A 19,713-nucleotide genomic window follows, 5' to 3' on the forward strand; every position below is an offset into this window, starting at 1 on the left:
GTGATTTGATTCCATGGGTTTACATCATGATTCAAAGAGTCAAGGTCACAAACAAATGGGATAAAGGGAGACGGCAGCTCCAGGATACCAAGCCCACACTTTTCTGCAACTTTTCTGTATTGTGTTAAAGCTTTTAGCATTTCAGAGTCCTATACAGTGCCTGTGTTTGATGGAGTGATTATTCCCTAGGAATATCTTGTATTTTGAGAAACATCCCGGTTTATGGATTGAATCAGGGTGATAACAGCAAATGGTAGAAAAATAATGGTCCAAAATGATTTCCAAACCCAAACCTTTCCCCTCAGAATGAGGTCTAGAGATATGGCAAGGAGAAACTGGACCACTGCTGCCTCTTTTACCCACAGTAGCCAGTAACACTCAAAGGCTGTGGTTTTTAAATTATATTTTAACTAAGGTTTGAAAAAAAAAAAAGATAACAGAGCCAATCATTTAAATTCTTTTCTGCCAATCCAATACTTAACATTTTTATAAGTTCTAAAATAATGATATGTTTCAATCACCAAAGGTTTTATTTTATGGGACCCTATAATTTCAACACATGTCATGAACTAATTTATCCTTGTTCATCTTAAATCTAGAGGGACATCCTGGCACCAGCCAAAGTAGATGTGGTCAGCATCACTGACATTGACTGATTTATTTAACATTGTACACATTCTTCATGGGATGGGGGGAGATGTGTTCAGAAATGAGTGACTAAAAAATATACTTTTCTCAAAAAGAGAATATTCCCTGGCGTGGATGGAGTAGAGTAATCAGAAGACAAAGTCTCTCTGGTGGTAGATTGATCCAGAGGCAATTCTGTTCTCGATCCGTCATCCCAACTGGAAGGGTCCAGAGAGCTGCATGTGGGTGGCAAGAGAGGATTCAGTCCTACCACTGCCTTAAATCGGCACCCACAAAAGCCCGAAGACTGTACAATCGGGTCTCCCAAGTCCAGGTGATGTAATGCATCTCATAAGGTGATGTTATCCACCCTGCACAACATTCCAAGTGTGGTGAGGAGTTGAGGGTGGCATCCCTAGACTAGTTAACTCCTTCCTAGGTACTGACTATGGGAGCAGGTCTCAGTCCCTTTTTCAGGAGCCCCATATGGTCACCCCACCGGTGGTCGATGAGTAACTCCCTCTCGCCAATCTTCCATGTATCCTCTCCCTCTCTCCTGTAGTTCTCCTCTCTCTGGAGTTTCCAGTCCTCTGCTCTCCTGGCCATCAGAGCGGGTTTTCAGTTATTCCCATTATCTACTTCACATAGTTGTACTGTGAGATGGGGAAGATTCAGATGTCTGTGGGTGGAGACAGAGGGGGGAGGAGGGGGAGAGTCCCTGACAGTGATCAGGTCTCTGGGTGAGACCCCATTACGCTACAAAGGTTAATCTCCTGCTAGTATAATTTTCCTACCTTTTTCAGCTGAAAAAGTATAGTCCTCCTTCTTAGCTTTCACTTATATTTCCTAAAGCTGCCTTCTACTACCATACTACCCTAAATAAAGTAGGTACCCCAACCCTCTCTATTCTATTAAGTACATTTATTTTATTCTTGGCACTTAATATTAGGTAAAATTTGTTTGAACTCTCTTACATATGAATGGCCTCTCTCCCCATTTTCCGCCTGCCCCCAGCCCCACTAGGGAACACCTCCATGGGCATCACCTCTCTGAGTGCTGTGAAGCCCTTTCCTTCCCAATTCAGTTATCTGCTGTTATCTCTGGGCATCACACCACTGTGTCCCTTGAGTCACTCAGTGCTTTTCAGGTCCTTTTAGGGTCTCACACTTTCTCAAGAATCTGATCAAAGTCCTGGGTTCAAGAAAATCCTTATACACTCAAAACCTGACATAAAATGTCAGGCATCTGTATTTTAAACCCTTTACTGCAATATGCATTGTGATCATTTTGTTATAACTATTTACAGGTGATACAACTGTCTCCCTCACTAGAATGTAGGCAGTTTTAGGGCAAGTTTGTGTGTTTTATCGTTGTCCTTTAATCTCTTTGCATGTAGCCCTGTGCTTAGTATGGGCTAGGTACTAAAACGTGTTAATGAACAGACTGTCTAGGGTGATATTTAGGTGTTAGGTTAATACAATGTCTTCTAAATATCAGTCACGTGAGTAAGGCCTTCACAATGTTTGCCATATCTGCTATAACTTGTACTACTGTTTACTTACTTAGCATTTGAGATAGGTTGTTTGCAAAATTCTTGCCAAAGATCCCTTCCACCTCTGAACACAAGTGCCTCCAACCTCCCTCAAAAGGTACAAAGTCTATTTCTCCTTCCCTTGAATCTAGACTTGTCCTGTCACTTGCTTTGACCAATAAAATGGGGCAGGAGGGATGCTTTGAGGCTTCCAGATCTAGGCCTTAAGAGACTTTGCAGCCTTTTTTCCCCATTGTCTTGGGATCCATGCACAATATAAAAAAGCCCAGGCCAGACTGCAGAATGATGAGAGACCACACAGAAAGAGAGAGGCTCAGCTAGCTGCTGCCATTCTGGTCACTCCAGCTGGCTGCCAGACATAAGCGAAGCCATCTTGCACCTTCCAGTCCCAGACGAGCTCTCAAGCCACAGGAATGATCCCAGCAGACATCATACGGAGAAGAATTGCCCAGCTGAGCCCAGCCAATCCACAGAATCCTAGTAAGTCATTGTGTTTTGAAGCCACTATGTTTTGGGATAGTTTGTTAACACAGCAATAGATAACAGACACACTGTTTTTTCTTTAAATCAACTCTTTATGTTTTAATTCTTTTGTTAAAAGAAAATTGTTGTCCCTTCTATAAATAGAAAATTAGTGTCACTTTTCACAAGACTAAACATGATGAAAGAAAAACAAAGCAATACTATTCACTTCTATCTAGATACTGCTGCCTACAGAAGCCTCTATATTAGTTCCAAAAAAAGATCTCCAAATGTCAAAGAGGTATTAAAGATACCCCAGAAGTAAACTGGAGCTCTCTCCTTGGTGTAAGCCAGATTGAAAGAGGATATAGTGAAAGCAACATGCTTATTCTGAAATGTGATATCATGCAGTGCTCCATCTATCACCAAAAAGCATCATAATGCTGCTATAGATAATAAATAATAAAGCAGGGAGTAAACATCTACAGCAAAAATTGTGAGGAAGTTACTCAAAGGGCTGACATTTGGAAGATGCTCTATTAACCTAACACCTAAACATTGAGGTAAGGCACAGACAGTCCACATTTTTGGTGCCGGCTATGTGATGATACGATGCTAAACAGAGAGAGATTTGAATAAAAGATAAAACATAAAGCAATCATGTAAATATAAATCATGTAGAATATAAATGCTTATATTCTAGTAGAGAAGACTGGTGTGTAAATAAATAGTTATAACACATTAACTATAGTAAATGTAAAACGGCATTTGATTTAAACTCGAAAGCCCACAGACTCAAACTCCCAATCCCTGACATTTTGTTTAAGAGTTTGAGGGTAGATTTTCGGGCCCACAACTTTCATCAGCCTCTCAAAGGAGTCCAGTGGGACACATTCCATAATTTAGGAAACACTGGATTAGATAATGCATAGTGATGTGCTTGGTTCAACTGTTTCTACCTTAAGACATTCCCAGATTGCCAGGACACTCATTTTCAGTCTGTAATTCTGAAATCCAAACTCTGACCTTCTCTTCCCTCCCCATGGTTTCCTCTTTTCTCACATAGCTATACAAAAGTTCTCTTAAATTCTCTGATGACCAGACTTCCCTCAAGATCTCTACTACAACGTAAGCTCCTTGAAGCTAGAGACATGTCATATAACTTCCTGCCTTATCGATAAACAACTGTTAAATGAAGAACAAACCTCTTAGAACTCCTGCAGGAAGTTTTTCCTGCTGTCTAGGACTGATTTTAAAATGTTTTTTTCCATTGCTCAGACTATGAACACAACGGGTATTTAATCTGAAATGCGTGCCTGACAAAATATTGGGGGAAAAAAGCACCAAGTTCTTCCTGCAATGTGTTCCATGTGTAGAGGCATCAATGTCTGCCTGGACGGGCATTTTCTGCCTGTGCCTGCGTAGGTCAATGCTGAACATTTTAAAGGGTGTCAGGACCGCGTTTATTGACATACTGCATAAAGCAGTATTGCGATGTCCTTCACACCGCGGGCCTCGGGGCCTCTTCTGGGCGTGACAGTTCTCCTGGTGATATTTATGCTTTCCTCACGGTTTCTTCTTTTATCCTGTTCCCCCAGCACAGTGATTTTGTTTCCCTCTGGAACTTAGATTCAGTGAAAGACAGAGACCTCTAAAATGTTAGCACTTTCATCAGAAGTTAAAAAAAAATTTTTTTTTCTTTAGCTGTGTTGTGAAGTGAATGAGCTGAAGTCTCCTCTGTTCAGAGTTCTTGAAGGTTTGACATTTAAATTTCTTCTAAAATAGTTTTTGCATGAAAAACCAAGAAAGGGAGGATTGTGGTTTGTACCTTGGCATGGAATTTTATACGAGTGGGACAAAAACAGAGAGGTGGTGTTGAAGCCGTCTGCAGGATTTGCTGGCACTGATTGGGGCAGGAGTGGCCCAGTGTCCAAACAAGCACATAATTCCTATGACTAATTCTAGCTTTTGCCTGCTCCTCCACCCCTACCCCTACAAAACAATCAACATATATGGAAATCTTAGCCAAGCCATCCTCTCGTCCCCTCGAAATGATGGAGTCCCCTCATACCCATGCCTGAGCTTCTGCACCTTTGGGGCGAGAAGTTGCAAAGGGCAGCAACTCAAAGTGAGCACCCCTGCAACACCTTCTGTGAGGGGAGAGAACCCAACATCTTCATTCCCAGATGTTTTCTGGCGGTGTGCTTCTGAGTCATAGGAGCATTGGTGTATGGCTCTGAAAATATTTTATTTATGTATATAATTATGTAGGCATGTGTATATATACATACATACACAAAAACTCTAAACTTGACCATTTTTCCTAATTACTTTTTAACCTAAACTTTAATTTTGAAGGACTAGGTATCGTCTAAATACACTCCTTAGTTACATGCATCCTATTCCAGTACCTGAAAGCCCTTTTCATTCCTCTGTAGCTCAGAACCTTTTTAATAACACCTCATTATAATTGGGAGTTTGAACAGATTAGCCATGACATGACACAGTCAGTTACAGAGGTTAACACAGGTGTGTATTAATATCTGTAATAGAAAACACCTGTAGCTTGGAATGTACAATTCACTTGATACAAAGTAGCAGATTTTGAGGCGAATGCATCATAAATAGAGTAAGTGCCAGAGACATGCTTAAGCCCTGCCTTCTGGGCCCCCACAAAATGATTGCAAAGACAGCCTTGGTTGTTTTCAGGCTCGACCCTCACGTCTTTTCTCTTAGAGCTTCTTCCAGAAGGAAACAAAACAGACGTGTGTGTGTGTGTTTTCCTGAGTTGAGGTAGAAAGTTCTAGAAGTAGATGCTAGGTGGTGCCCGAGATGCCAACATAGCAGCTGAATAAAGCAGGGTACGTAAGGAGAGGATTAAACCAGAGGTCCCGGAATGTTTCCCTCCAAGTTCAAAAGTCTACTCTTTTCCGATTAGGGGCAATTGAATGGGCATAAAAACCTGCTTTTCCCCAGATCTAAAGAGCAAAAGGGAAAAGTGGAGCTTTTACTGAAAGGTGGTAGGAGGATGAACAGGCAGGGAGGTGCTGTCCACGCCTAGTCCCTCAGAGGCTGTGAACAGAGAGGGAGGCTGCAGGGTGCTTTGAGCCTCCACTCAGCCCATGTGGCAGCAAGGCCATTCATCCCCCGTGCACACCTGGAGCTCTCCTCCACCTGGTGAAGACACCTCACGTGCCTGGATGGACTCTGTACTTACACAGTCACCCCTGGGGTGGTCTCCAGTGCAGACAAGGACAGGAGAAAGATGTGGAATCTGAGTCGTTGGAAGTAAAACCTCCATTCTCTGTCTCCTCCATCCAAGCTTATAATGGTGTGGAAGAACCCAGAAACAGTCAAAATATGTCTGGGTCTGCTCTCTGCTCTACCGTTCACTCGCATCATGACCTTATGTCAGTGACTAAACTGGTCCCAGACCAAGTCTTTTTTTTTATTCTTTTCCATTATGGTTTATTACAGGATATTGAATATCATTTCCTGTGCTATACAGTAGGACCTTGTTTTTTATCCATTCTATATATAATAGTTTGCATCTGCTAATCCCAAACTCCCAATCCAACCCTCCCCCACCTCCACTTCCCCTTGGCAACCACAAGTCTGCTCTCTTGTCTGTGAGTCTGTTTCTGTTTCATAGATAGGTTCACTTGTGTCATATTTTAGATTCCACATATAAGTGATATCATATGGTATTTGTCTTTTCTCTTTCATCAGAAAGAAGATGTGGTACATATATACAACGGAGTATGTCCATACTTTGCTTAGTATGATAAATTCTAGGTCCATCCATGTTGCTGCAAATAGCATTATTTCATTCTTTTTATGGCTGAGTAAAATTCCATTGTATATATGTACCACATCTTCTTTATCCATTCATATGCTGATGGGCACTTGGGTTGCTGCCATGTCTTGGCTATTGTAAATAAGTGATGCTATGAACATAGGGCTGCATGCGTCTTTTCAAATTATAGTTTTGTCCGGATAGATGCCCAGGAGTGGGATTGCTGGGTCCTATGTGAGCCCAAGTCTTTTTAAACTGCAAAATGGACATAAGTGTAGTATTTACTTAACCAAAACAAAGTGGTGCGAATGCGTCCAGGCCAGGGAACACCTCCTGTACTTGTGTGCCTGTGAGGGCGGGGGCGGGGGGCGGCCTTTCCCGAACCACACTTGTGCACGCAGGACAGAGGACAGCAAATGGCACCCCAGTCTGTCAAATACATCCACTGCCGGCCTGAGGCCAGCCGAGCCGCACTGAGTGGACGCCTGGGCCTCCACCCGCACAGGGCCCTCTGTGCCTACAGCTTCGCTTCCCTCCTGCGGCCACGACTGACCGCTTCCTGTCTCTGCTGCTTACGCACTGGAGTCCAGCCCCTTTACCTCCTCCAACATAATGCTCCCAACTGTCAACTGACTTTTGCATCACTGAGCTGTTATTCTCTACTGGACCATTCCCAGAACACAGATGTGCTGTCATACTTTCTCCCACTTCAGAAAATTTTTTAAACTTTCCTGCTCCCACATCCTCCTCCAGCTACCACCCCATTTCTCTTCCTTTGAAGAGTAAAACTTCTCTAAAGAGTAGCCGAGAGCCTGCCTCCTGTCCAGCTCCTCCCATTCCTTCTGGAATCCATTCCAAACAGCTCTCAGCCTCATTACTTCATCAAAATAGTTCCTGTCAAAGTCACCAATGACCTCCATGTTGCTATCCCCAAGGTCAGCTCGCAGCCCTCCTCTCACCCACTCTGTCAGCCACACCTGACAGGCTGGATCCCTCCCTCTTTCTGAAAACACTTGATTCACTCAGCTTCTGGGCCTTCATTCTGCTCAGAATCCTAGAATGGTATTCCAAACCACTTGGAATAAAAGCTAAAAGCCTTAGAATGGCCTTAAAGGCCTTTTTTGAGTCCTGGGATGCTCTCCTTCTAGATAACCACAGACTTCTTCCTGACAACCTATCAGTTCAAATGTTACCTTATCAGCCTGGGGATCTTTCCCTGGCACCCTAGGTAAAATAACTGCCTCCCAAACCCCCTCATTCCCTTACCAGAAGATTAATATTACAATTGCCCTTGTAAGATATATTGTATAAATTGTACAATTACAGGTTTATTTATTTTATATAAGCTGGTTTTGTCCACGGCCCTTTCCCCAGCACTTACGACACGTCTGCCCATAGTAGGGATCCGGGTATTTATAAAGTGATTGAGTGAAGGAATTCTAAGCCCTGGAAACTGGACAGAGGCGGTGCACATAGCCAGCTTCAGTGTTTAGTGAGAGAGGGAAGGTTGTCAGGACAGAAGTGGACAGAGCTAAGGCCGTTCTGTACACCCTATTTATATTGGGCTGGAAAGATCTCTCCCTGTCCAAGGGTGAGGCAGGACAAAAGCAACCTGATGCCTTTGAAAAGATTCTACAGTACCAGGGAAAATGTTGATGTCCTGTTTGGTATTCTAAATAGAGATGTATGAAAACACCATCTCCACGAAATCAGAGGATGGACATTCAAGAATAAATAGACTAAGAGGAAAGGAGAAAAGAAGAATGAAGCCACTGAAATAAGAAAACAAAATCCAAGGAAATTCAAAATGCCGTATCAGAATGAAAGTCTTCCTTTGAAGCAGTAATGATTATAATTGGTCCTGCAAAAAATCATCTGTAGTGTGGATGGGTAACTTGAGTAGCTCTTCTGAAATGCAGCACAAAAGTGAAAAAATTGCATAAACAAGAATAAAGAAATTTTCCAATATATTAACAATGTTAGGATCTTCAGTGACTTTTTTCTTCCTTCTGTATAGTTTTTCCAATTTATAAATTTTCTATAACATATGTGTAGCATTATAATAATATGGAAAAAGGGGAAAGGGAAAAAACTAAATATATATCTTAAATTGTTTGTTCAGAGTCTCTGAGTTTTTTTGAGAGAGCAGGAAATTATTCCCTAGCCCATGCAGCCTAGTAACGCAATTCTTTCCCTCAGGCACTCAACCAGCTAATTCGGAAGTGCCCATGAAATTCATTCCAGTAGTAATTACTGTAGGGTTTGGCTTTTTTAATATGACTAGATCTCAGGAAGGTCTCAATATTTTGGGTAAGATTAGGAGCACTGAGAAATCATGAAACTGGGAACACTTTTATTTCATAATCCTCTACCTGTCACAGTGATGGGTACACAGCCATTGTCTTTAAATGCCTGTTAAGATGGAGGTTGCCAATGCCACTTAAAGGTACACTTCTGAGTAAGGGGTGAAAAAAATGTTCTTGGGCTGCTGGGCCTAAGTGAATGTTACAGCTTTGATGGAAACTCTTCCTCACTATCCTATAGCCCTAATGTGGTAGCCTTGGCTGCTTCGGGCATGCTTCCAAGACTGCAGTTAAGGCTTTAAAACCTCCAATGGCTCTGCTAGCATGTAGTGCTATTTTTTCCCCTCCTTCCCCAAATTTGCAAGCTCGTTTCTTCTTAAATGCGCCATGAGATGATGCATGAACGCATTTTATTTCTCAATGGAAATGTAGATGCTGCACAGCTGTTAGATTTGAAATCACCAGGTGGTACTTGGAAGCAGGAACTAAGATGCTGTTGCCAGGGCAACCACACATTCTTCTAGCTATGGGTAGAGCTGCCATGTTTTCTATGCTCTTAGGAACATATGTTATAAAAGGACTGGCTTAGTGCATAGGAATATTTACTATTTTAAAAGAACACCCATGTCTTCACAAACCAGTAGAATTTTTTTTCATATACCTGAAAAAGATTTTATCTTTTCAGGGCATTAGGTCTCATCTTTCTTTGCCAATAGAATTGTAAGCATCCAGTAATAACCCGTATCTTATGTTACCCATAATGCATCTCATTTTATGCATTTGATAGATTCATTTAAATATGCAATTAGAGCTTAGTATTCATGCCACTGTAATGCTATAAGGAAATATATTTATAGAACGTATTCAATTCATCAGTTATGAAAATCATTATTTCCATTCACAGTAGAATCTCAGAGATGTAGAGGCTAATCTTCTGAGCGCCCCAAAGTTGCACTGGAGTTGAAAGACCTGTAGGGCAGTTTAGGACCACCCTGGTCAGGAAGAATCAGTCCCACAACACCCAGAACAAAGCAAAAAGAAGCCAATAACACAAATTTCCTTCCTCCTGTCCGTCCTTCCTGCCTTCATTCCTTCCTCCCTCCTTCCCTTAAGTTCTATGTGCCGAGCTCCTACTTCACACTAAGACGGTGCCTGGTGTTGTGAGACTTTCCTTAGGGATTAAACCCAGCAGTAGAGGTACAGGTAGTATGACAGGCTCATCTTCAACTGTACTAGATTTTGTCAAATAGTTTTCCAAAGTGGTACTGCCAGTGAAATTCTCCCATGAGCAATGCATAAGATTTCTCTTTGTTACACATCCTCACCACTACTTGGTCTCTGGTGGATGTAAAATCCTACCTTCTGACAGTTTTCATATTGCATTGCCCTAATCACTATGTTCTCATGATTACTGGCCATGTGAGGTAATCTTTTCTGTGCACTGCCTGCTCATATCATTTCTCCATTTTTCTATTGGGTTGTCTTCTCCTTATCGATTTATAGGGATTTTTAATGTACTCTGGGCATGAATTCTTTATATGTTTAAATCTCTTTCTTACTTGCTCACTTGTCTTTCACTTATTTGTGTCTTTTCATTACAGAAGTTCTCATTTTAATGTCGTCAACTTTACCCACGTTTTTCTTTTTCTTTCTTTTTTTTTTTTTGGACATGGAAATCCCTACCTATCCCAAGTTCATAAAATATTTTCTTTTAGATGTTTAAAAAATGTATGTGCTTTTCACATTTAAGCCTTTAATCTATCTATAATTGATTTTTATGTACAGTATGACCTAGAAATCTAATGTTACTTTTTTCCTCTTATAACAAAATCTATTACTGAGCCATCAAACTTTTCCCCAACATGGCCTTTCATATATATCAAGTTCTCATATATGTGTAAATCAGGTTCTAAACTTTCCATTCTGTGCCATCAGCATATATATCTAAGCCTTTGCCATTACTATTCTGCCTTGATTACTACAGCTTCATAAAAAGTCTTCATATCTATTAAAATAAAATTCTGCACTTCCTTTAAAATAAAATTCTATTCTTCAAAATTATTGTAACTATTTTTGGCTCTCTGCTCTCCTATGTAAAATTTAGAATAATTTGTTGAATTGCTACTGTCATCACAAGCATTTTATGCTATGGATTGCGCAGTTGAGTTTTACGTACAAAGGTTAAATAGATATATACAATATGATCAGTGGAAGCTTGACTACTAAGTAAGCTATATGTACAAATTTCAAAAGTGCCATCTCCCCAAATCATATAAAAAAATGGATTGGGATCCATATATACATTACTAATAAGAGAAAAAAGATCAAATTGTACACTTTAAATATATGTCAATTATATCTCAATAAAAGTTCTTAAAAAAATAGCTGCTGTTATGACGTTGGTTATGAATACTGACATACGTTGGGTCTTTCATTGGTAAGAGACTTGACCAACTCACTCTGCTTTGTATAATGCTACCATCAGCAATCAGTGGCCAGTAATTCTTTCCCCTCCTGGTCAGTAGCTGGTAGCAGCTTCTACAGCTCCTGATGACACAGGAGGAAATCCCAGCACTGGTTCACTGGCCAGTGTGCGGAGTGAGATTGAAAAATGTCCCACCTCATCTACACTGCTCCCCGGCACCTCCAAGCTGCTTGCCCCTCAAAGTCCTCAACATTAATCACACATCTGGGATAGGATTTAAATTAGTCTGTACATCTTTGGAAACTTCAGGCTTGTCACTACTTCCAGAGCAAATGGAGGGATCGTGCAGAGCTAGGAGAATGTTATATGTATCGTCACATTCCTATCACTTGTTTAATACCTAATGGTACTCAGAAATACCTTTATTAAATTGCAACGACCTAGAGCCACAATAGCTATCTCTGTCTTCGTCAAATACTGGCCATGAACTCTGAGCACATTTTATGCATCAAGAATAGTGCTACATATATACAATGGAATATTACTCAGCCATAAAAAGGAATGAAATTGAGTTATTCGTAGTGAGGTGGATGGACATAGAGACTGTCATACAGAGCAAAGTAAGCCAGAAAGAGAAAAACAAATACTGGATGCTAACTCATATGTATGGAATCTAAAAAAATGATACTTATGAACCCAGTGACAGGGCAAGAATAAAGATGCAGATGTAGAGAATGGACTTGAGGACACGGGGTGAGGGGTGAAGGGGAAGTTGGGATGAAGTGAGAGAGTAGCACTGACATATATACACTACCAAAAGTAAAACAGATACCTAGTGGGAAGTTGCTGCATAACATAGGGAGATCAACTCGATGATGGGTGATGACTTAGCGGGCTAGGATAGGGAGGACGAGAGGGAGTCGCGGGAGGGAGGGGATATGGGGATATATGTATAAATACAGCACATAATATGCAATATGTATAAATACAGCTGATTCACTTTGGTGTACCTCAAAAACTGGCACAACAGTGTGTAAAGCAAGTATACTCCAATAAAGAGCTTAAAAAAAAATAGTGCTACTTTGCATATATTGTTTCAGATGATCCTTACAGTAATCTTGCAAAGTATATAATATAATCCCAAATTTGCAGGTGAGGAGGCTGAAGAGCAGAGAAGTTATTGCCTAAAGTATAGGAACTAGCAATGTATACTAGTGTGAAGATTCAGATCCAGATCTTTTCAGATTCCAAAGTCCTTGCTCCTTCCTAAACACTTCAGACTGCGTCAAAACCTTCAAGTTTAAAACAACAAACATAATGTGACTATTTGCGTTTAGAGATACTTATTTACAAACTGCCATTTGCCCATATGATGAACAATTTAATCATTTACTTGGAATGCGTTAAATGCCTATAATATGCTAGGCGCTGGCTGTCCTTAAAAGCAGCTCAGAATTAACTTGAGTGTCAACACACCCTGAAAAAAGTTAGAAAAAGTGAAAATGTCACATTAGCGGGGGGACATAATATGCTAAACAAGAGAGAAATTCAAGGTTCTCTGACTGACTCCTTGGAAAGGCTACAGATATACTAACTACTGTAAATTTTGCCCCAGAGTTGTTTATTGTCCTTTTGTCTAGTTTGAGTTGAAAACCCCAAGAATTTTCAATCATTTCAAAAGATTCTCTAAATAAATTGGGACAAATTCACAGGCTAGTTACCAAGGTAGATATTTCCCACCACATGAACTGGGCTACACGTAATTAAGCAAGCGAAAGATATTTTTAAATTGTAGTACCCATTAATGGACAATATGGGGACAAAGCTCTTTTTTTAATCAATAAAAGGTAAAGAGCCTGGTTCTCTTCCTATATCCTTTGGGTAGCATAGTACATGGCATATCAGTTTTCCAGTTTGTAAAAATGCAGAAAATCATAATAGCCACCCCGAAAGCTCATGTTGATTAAATGTGATAGTGCATTGAAAAGCACTTGAGAAACTGTAATGTGTTGAGTGCGTATTACTTATTGTGAGCTAGACGTTTGCTAACAGAAACAACTGTTTCTAGCGTTATACCACAGTGAGCTAAAAAGCAGAGTTCGGACTCACTTCAGAAAGGAAAAGAAAAAACATAGGGCAGGGGATAGGAATGGAACCGAAAGGTTTCTAAATGAAACGCAGATAAGAATAGAACCAAGAGACGTTATTTCAAGTTTTCCTAAGAATGAGAGTAAATATATTTGGAACAATAAAACTGCGAAGTGTCTTTTTACAGGTGGCCCTCTCACTGATGGCATAGTAGAGACAGTACCTGAATCCAAATTTAAGGACCACTGAAACTGTAATAGAAGAATCTGTGGAGGTAACGTCAAAGAGTCAAGACTTTCTGCTATGTTTGGTTGAAGTCCAAACTTTAATGTGATTTTAATCTACTGCATGTCCAATGAGGAATTTAACTGAGGATAGTACTGAAAAGATACATCGGATGAGAAACAAGAGAGGCCAAAACCCACAAATCTTATGAGGCCACTCCTGACATGATTTTATGTCAATAGACTGACTGGTTTTTAGCTAGGGCCTTTTCCAAGTACTCAGTCTTTCAGCTTGTAAATCACTGGAAATAGAATAAAATGCATCATCTTAAGTTGTAAATGCACGTAGATAAAAAAAGACCAACAGCATTGCAAAAATAAGATTTCTGACTAAAAGGGTCTCATACTCCTGTGCCTTTCTCCTCCTTTTTAGATGCGTATAAGGTTTGGCAGGACTTTAACCCTAAATTAAGTGCCTTAATAAAACCTCTGATAGAAAACAGTCTTGGACTGTCAGCAAGACGCTTGTGGATTACCTTAAGTAGTAATCAACAACTGCCCAAAGGATTCAAAGACAAAAAGCACAACTATCTCTTCCCCAACTTCAACTGAACGAAATGAGCAGCACATCTCCTGAGCTGAAGCATAGGAGGTAATATTCAAACACCTGCTTTCAGGGCTACCACATTCAATGTGCAGTTTGTGTACCACACCAAATCCTGGGTGGAGGAGGAGGTGGGGCTGAAATCTAGCCTGTATTCCACTTGTCAGTCCCTGCACCCTAGAATGGGACCGCGTCACCCAGGAAGAAGAGCCTTCTCCAAATCAAAATCCCGTGAGTCTGAAGGGCTGCAAGGTTAGCTGTCACAAAACTGCCATAAAGACTAGGGCCCTACCTGGCTGACTCAGTAGTGAGTCCCTAAACAACTTTGGAAAACCATAGCTTTTCCATTTCCTCCAGAGTAGGCGTTTCACATTATCAAACTACAACTGCTTGACAATCCACACACTGACTCTAGCCCATATCCCATTGAAGGGTACAACCAAGAGTCTTTATCTCCAATTGGAAATAATACAAACAACTCAGTATGTAGCAAGGCCCCCACCTGGGGCTTTAAGCACTCACACTCTGCTGCTCTTTCTCATCTTCTTGTCCTCCAACTTTAGCCCCAGTTGGATAGAAGCACCTAAAAGATGTTTCACAAGAGGGACTAAATCCCAAGGATCACTTTTCTTTTAACTTTAACTGGTGATATGTTGCTTAAAATGCCATGCGATATTAGCATCTCTGACATGGCGAAGACAAAATTTGAGATTTTACTTTGTTTAAACTAACACTAGCGTAATGCTTAATACGTGCTAGGCATGGTCCTAAGTGCTTACTTTACGAGTACAAACTCATTAAATCCTCACCAGTTATTATTCATACTTTACATTTGTGAAAACGGAAGCCCACAGCTAGTAAAAAGCAGAATCAGGCATCAAGGCAGCCTGTCTGGACCCAGAGTCCATGCTCCCCTAGATTGCCTTGCTGCAGTTGCCACTGTATTTGCAACAAAACAGTCACCTCTTAAGAATATATTTTCCAATCCTTCTACGCTGTGAATAATGCTCTAGGTGAAAGTCTTTGGCAAATAAATGCTGTGGTCCTTGAAGCCAGCGATAATACTTAAATTTTTAAAAACATTTTAAATATCTTCTCAAAAGAGGATGTATTAGGATGCAATGTTCTCAACTAAAGTAAGCAAAGATCAGCTAAGATTTGCTTCGTAGTCAATAGAAAACATAATTTCTGCAGAATATCTGAAATATTTTAAAGCAAGATGAAATGTTCGCCCTCAGCTCCCCTCTTTCCAGGGCCAAGGGATGCAAAAATCCCATATTCTTAATAATCATCTGACTTGTCAGAGAAGGCATTCAGCACCTTCTCTCTTCAATTCCTTGTAAATTCAGGTTACAAAGTTTATGAACAGAAAAATTTCAAACGGTGTTAAAAAATATAAGGGGTTGGGGAGGGAGGTGGTCTTTAACCAGGACTTCTCATGAAATTTCAGAACCACAAGCAGTTTAATCAGTCAGAAGAAGAAAACTAGAATAGTACGTCTCAGATGTATCTGAGACGTTCTCTTAACTTTTCTAAATAAAATTTCCAGGACAAAGGAACTTAGTGATCATAAACCAATACGCAAAATAAACTTCTGGGTTTCCCTGGTGGTCCAGTGGTTAAGACTCTGGGCTTCCACTGCAGGGGATGTGGGTTCCATCCCTGGTTGGGGAACTAAGATCTTGCATGCCATGAGGCATGGCCAAAAAAACCAATGAACTTCTAATTGTGATCAAAGATATATATATGCATGAATACATGCATGTATGAGTAAACAGATGTTTTTATCTGGTTATAATCAGCTAACTTGAAGCATACTGCAATTTAAGGCAATTTAGAATCAACTCTACAAAGTAACTAGAAATTACTAGTTAATTAACTAACTCTGGTTCTCCAAAATTGGGAAAGTGGATTTTAGCCTAATGGGTTAAAAACATAAGTGCTAGGTACTTGCTGAGAGCACATCTGGAATCACTTTATCTGAAACTGTTGTATAATGAGGTGCTAACATAGCCAACTGTGGCTCACCCCCCACTGAAATGAGTGTGTGTGTCCTGGACTTAACCCCTTTTCAGTAGCAAGTTCGGATTCCAGAACAGCTTGTCCAGGGATCATGTTGGCAGGAATGTGCTTATCTTGGAAACCTGTGGACCAAAATATGCTCCTCCTCAAGAAAAGCAGGTCCCGCAGATAACAGGGGCCGGCTAGTCAGTGTTCTCAGATGTCTCAGAACTCCTGGTTCTCACACATTCTCACTCTCTTTCTAATACCAAGCCCATGTTCTCTTCAGCACTACTTGTAAAACAAAAGGCAACAAGCAGGAAGTGGTAATGAGTCCTAACAAAGCATCCACCAGACCAAGATATTTGGGGAGAGGCAATTTTGGGAGGGGAAGGGCCATTCTTCACGATGGCAATGATGAAGGCTGTGCGTGTACCTTAGATCTTATGGTGGGTCAGTTCACAAGGTTTCTGGTAGAAAGAGATTTATCTAATGGCTGAATAATACAATTTATTAATTCCCATGACATGACACCCTGAAGTGGATGAGGACACAGGAGACCTGGGTTCTGCCACCAGCCTTGCTGCGAACCAGCAGTTCAACCAGCAGTAAGTCATCTTCCTGCCAGGCCTCAGCTGCTTCTCTCCATACAATAAGACTAGGCAGATAATTTCTAAAATCCTTCCCAATTCAGAAGCTATCCTAGATTCAAAGTTTTTTACTGAACCTCAAATACATGTGTGCATGTGTGTGTATGTGTAAATATATGTGTATATAAATGGGTGTATGCATCTACATACATGTGTACACAAACACACACAAACACAGAGAGAGAGAGAGAGAGAATCCAAACAACCTACTGAGAATTAAGGTGGGCATGGAAGTCCAGAGGCTGCTCTATACGGTCCAGGGACAGTTATTCGGTTGTCACCTCCTCCTCGTGCAGGCCATGTGAGTGCTCACCCAGCCATGCCTTGACCTCTCACCACTTATACCTTTCAGTGTCTCTCACTTCCTTCCCTCTTCTTAACCACCGTCACTCCAAAAGATGAAAAGTATAGGGCAGAAATTTTCAAAACTGTGAAACGATGCCATGCTTCTCCCTAAGTTTTTTCATACTGAGAAATATAGCTATTTTCACTTTTTAAAATGTTATTTATGTGAGCATTTTCTGGGTTCACTTTTTTAATGAATTAAATGTTTTAATTTCTAATATGGTAAATATCAATAGAATAATCCACCAAAACAAAACTCTTTGTGGTCCTCAATAATTTTTGAAAGTGTGTGTGTTGGGGGTGGGGGTTGGGTCAGTTCTAAAACCAGAAAGTTTGAGAAGTGCTAGTGTCGTGGTTAAGATCACAAACTCCAGAGCCAGATCGGCTGAGCTCAAGTCTCACGTCTACCATTTAGCATTTGTGTGACATTGGGAACAGCTGTTCAACATCTCTGTGCCTCAATTTCCTCATCTATCAAATGGGGATCACAATAATAGTGCTTATTCCATTAACTTGTCATCAGGCTTAAATGAGTTGATACACGTACTGTATGTTATCCATCATTCTCTTTGGTGTCCTTCCCTTCCTCTTCTCCACTCTCTTTTATTCTCATTCTCTCTCTCTCTCTTTCTCCCTCTCTCTCTCTTTCTCCCTCTCCTCACCAACCCCCACCCCGCTGCCATTTTTACTTGTTTGGTTTTGCTTGGTTTGGTTTGATTTGCTCTGCTCTAACTACTGCTGCCTCTGCCCTAGGCCAACAAGTCGCTGTGACTGGCGCTGCTTCTCCAAGAGCTAAAGGCTTAGCTGCTGAGGCCCTCCTCAAGGACCACAACCATCACTTTCCTACCCATGTGTTGTGGCAGCCAGTTGTACTTTGAATTTGCCCTTCACAGAAGCTCTATCAGCAAAAGACAACTGGAAAATCAAAGTAAGCAACGCTAAGTTTTTAAAAACACGCTATGTCAGATGAATTAGAACGTAAAGTAGAAACTTTAGCCTTAGGAATAATCAATGAAACAGAAGAAAGGAGTAGAAGAGAGAAAATGCAAGTAATTACATTCATCCCTTAAAGGAAAAGGTGATATTTACACAAACTCTTGCCAAATTTGAACTATTTTCTTTCACAGCTTTCTCTTTCCTTTTTAAAATCTTTCTTCCACCTCCCAGAACACCCCCAACCTCCAGAACCTTCAAGCCATCTACTGGCCTAAATATTCTGATGAACTGGTCAGATTCCGATCAGATTCTGGTCAAGTGCACATTCTGAGGGCCATTTAACCTTGGGGTGGGGGGAGTTGAGTTTTATTAAGATGTATAATCACAGTTCCTTGTTTTCATATTAATTTTCTAATCTATAAAGTATTTTCATAAAAATATTCCTTTAATTCCAGACAATCACGTGTTATCATTTCTGTTTTATAGTTTTGAAAATGGAGGTTCAGAGAAGCGAGGCCACAAAACTTTGAATGGACAGAACATAAACTGTATTACAAATGAAATTGGAGAATTGTAAAAGACTGGAGGAGTGGGAGAGAGACTCGGCAAGGAGGGGCGGGGCCTGATGGAGAAAGGTGGAACTAGACTATTTTTGTCAGGGGGTTACCGCTTAAGCAAATCTGTTCTACTGTGGAAATAACCTCTACTAATTCCCCAGGGTTTTTCACAGCATCTTTACTCCCTCCACAACTCAAGCTATCCATTCTCTAAAAATTCCAAGATTTATTTTTTTTAATTGACTAACTTTTTGTACAATGGCTACCTTTGGCTACCTGTTCTAAGGAGGAGTTTAAGGAAAGTACACCAGTATGTTTTATATTTGGGCTGCTTCTGAATAGAGTGTTTGTAAATTGAGAACTGTCCGTATGGCATGCGTGATGTCATTAAATATATATTTGGTCAGTCCAAAACTATCTGGCATTTGTCCTTTACCAACATTACTGAGTATTTTAGTTTCTCAATCATGCGAGCTTAAAGTGCACAGCCAAGTCTAATGAATGTCAAACTTGTGCAGTGAATCAAGTTGATTAGAGTATTTTTAAAGAGAAAAAAAATTAAGATTCACAAAGGATCGATTGGGGTGAATACTCACGTTAGGGGAATACAGAGGCATCCTTTTGAACCACCCATTCTTCTGAATATGTTTAAATGTGCATTAAACACAACTGTTAAGAAAAAATGTTTATCTGTGTTAAATAACATCTGAAGCAGGAATACGATGTTCTTTGTATGTAAAAAGAACTGCTATGCAATCTGAAATATTTTTTAGTAACAGTGCTATATTTAAGTTAATAAAACTATGCCCTTTTACCTATTTTTTTGCAACTTATCAGCTCTGTCCCATAGTACTTTCTGCAATAATGAAAATCTCGATATCAGTACTGCCCAACAGAGAAGCCACTTGTCACAGGTGGCTACTGAGCCCCTGAAATGTACCTAATACTACTGGGTAACTTAATTTTTAACAATTTTATTTTAACAGATTTAAATAGCTCTTGTGGCTAGTGGCTGTCTTAAGAGAATTATCAGGTTTCCTTTAGGGGTAAAAAAAAAAAAAAAAATCCTATGATTCTATCATTCTAAAGACCCCAAATTGTAAGGTCAGGATTAAGTGTGTGGTTATTTATTATTTGGGTGCA

The 19,713-nt window shown here is 40.3% G+C and overlaps 1 long non-coding RNA gene across 1 annotated transcript in view; it reads right to left on the reverse strand.

The window, feature by feature from the left end:
• Nucleotides 1-19,713, reverse strand: part of LOC130833887 (uncharacterized) — a 106,972-nt gene that overhangs the window by 86,560 nt on the left and 699 nt on the right. Inside the window, exon 2 of the long non-coding RNA XR_009048568.1 lies at nucleotides 19,167-19,239. This is a non-coding gene — a long non-coding RNA (uncharacterized LOC130833887). The remainder of the gene's footprint in view (nucleotides 1-19,166; nucleotides 19,240-19,713) is intronic.

The sequence above is a fragment of the Hippopotamus amphibius genome, chromosome 12, assembly GCF_030028045.1.
Source record: "Hippopotamus amphibius kiboko isolate mHipAmp2 chromosome 12, mHipAmp2.hap2, whole genome shotgun sequence".
Taxonomy (NCBI): domain Eukaryota; kingdom Metazoa; phylum Chordata; class Mammalia; order Artiodactyla; family Hippopotamidae; genus Hippopotamus; species Hippopotamus amphibius.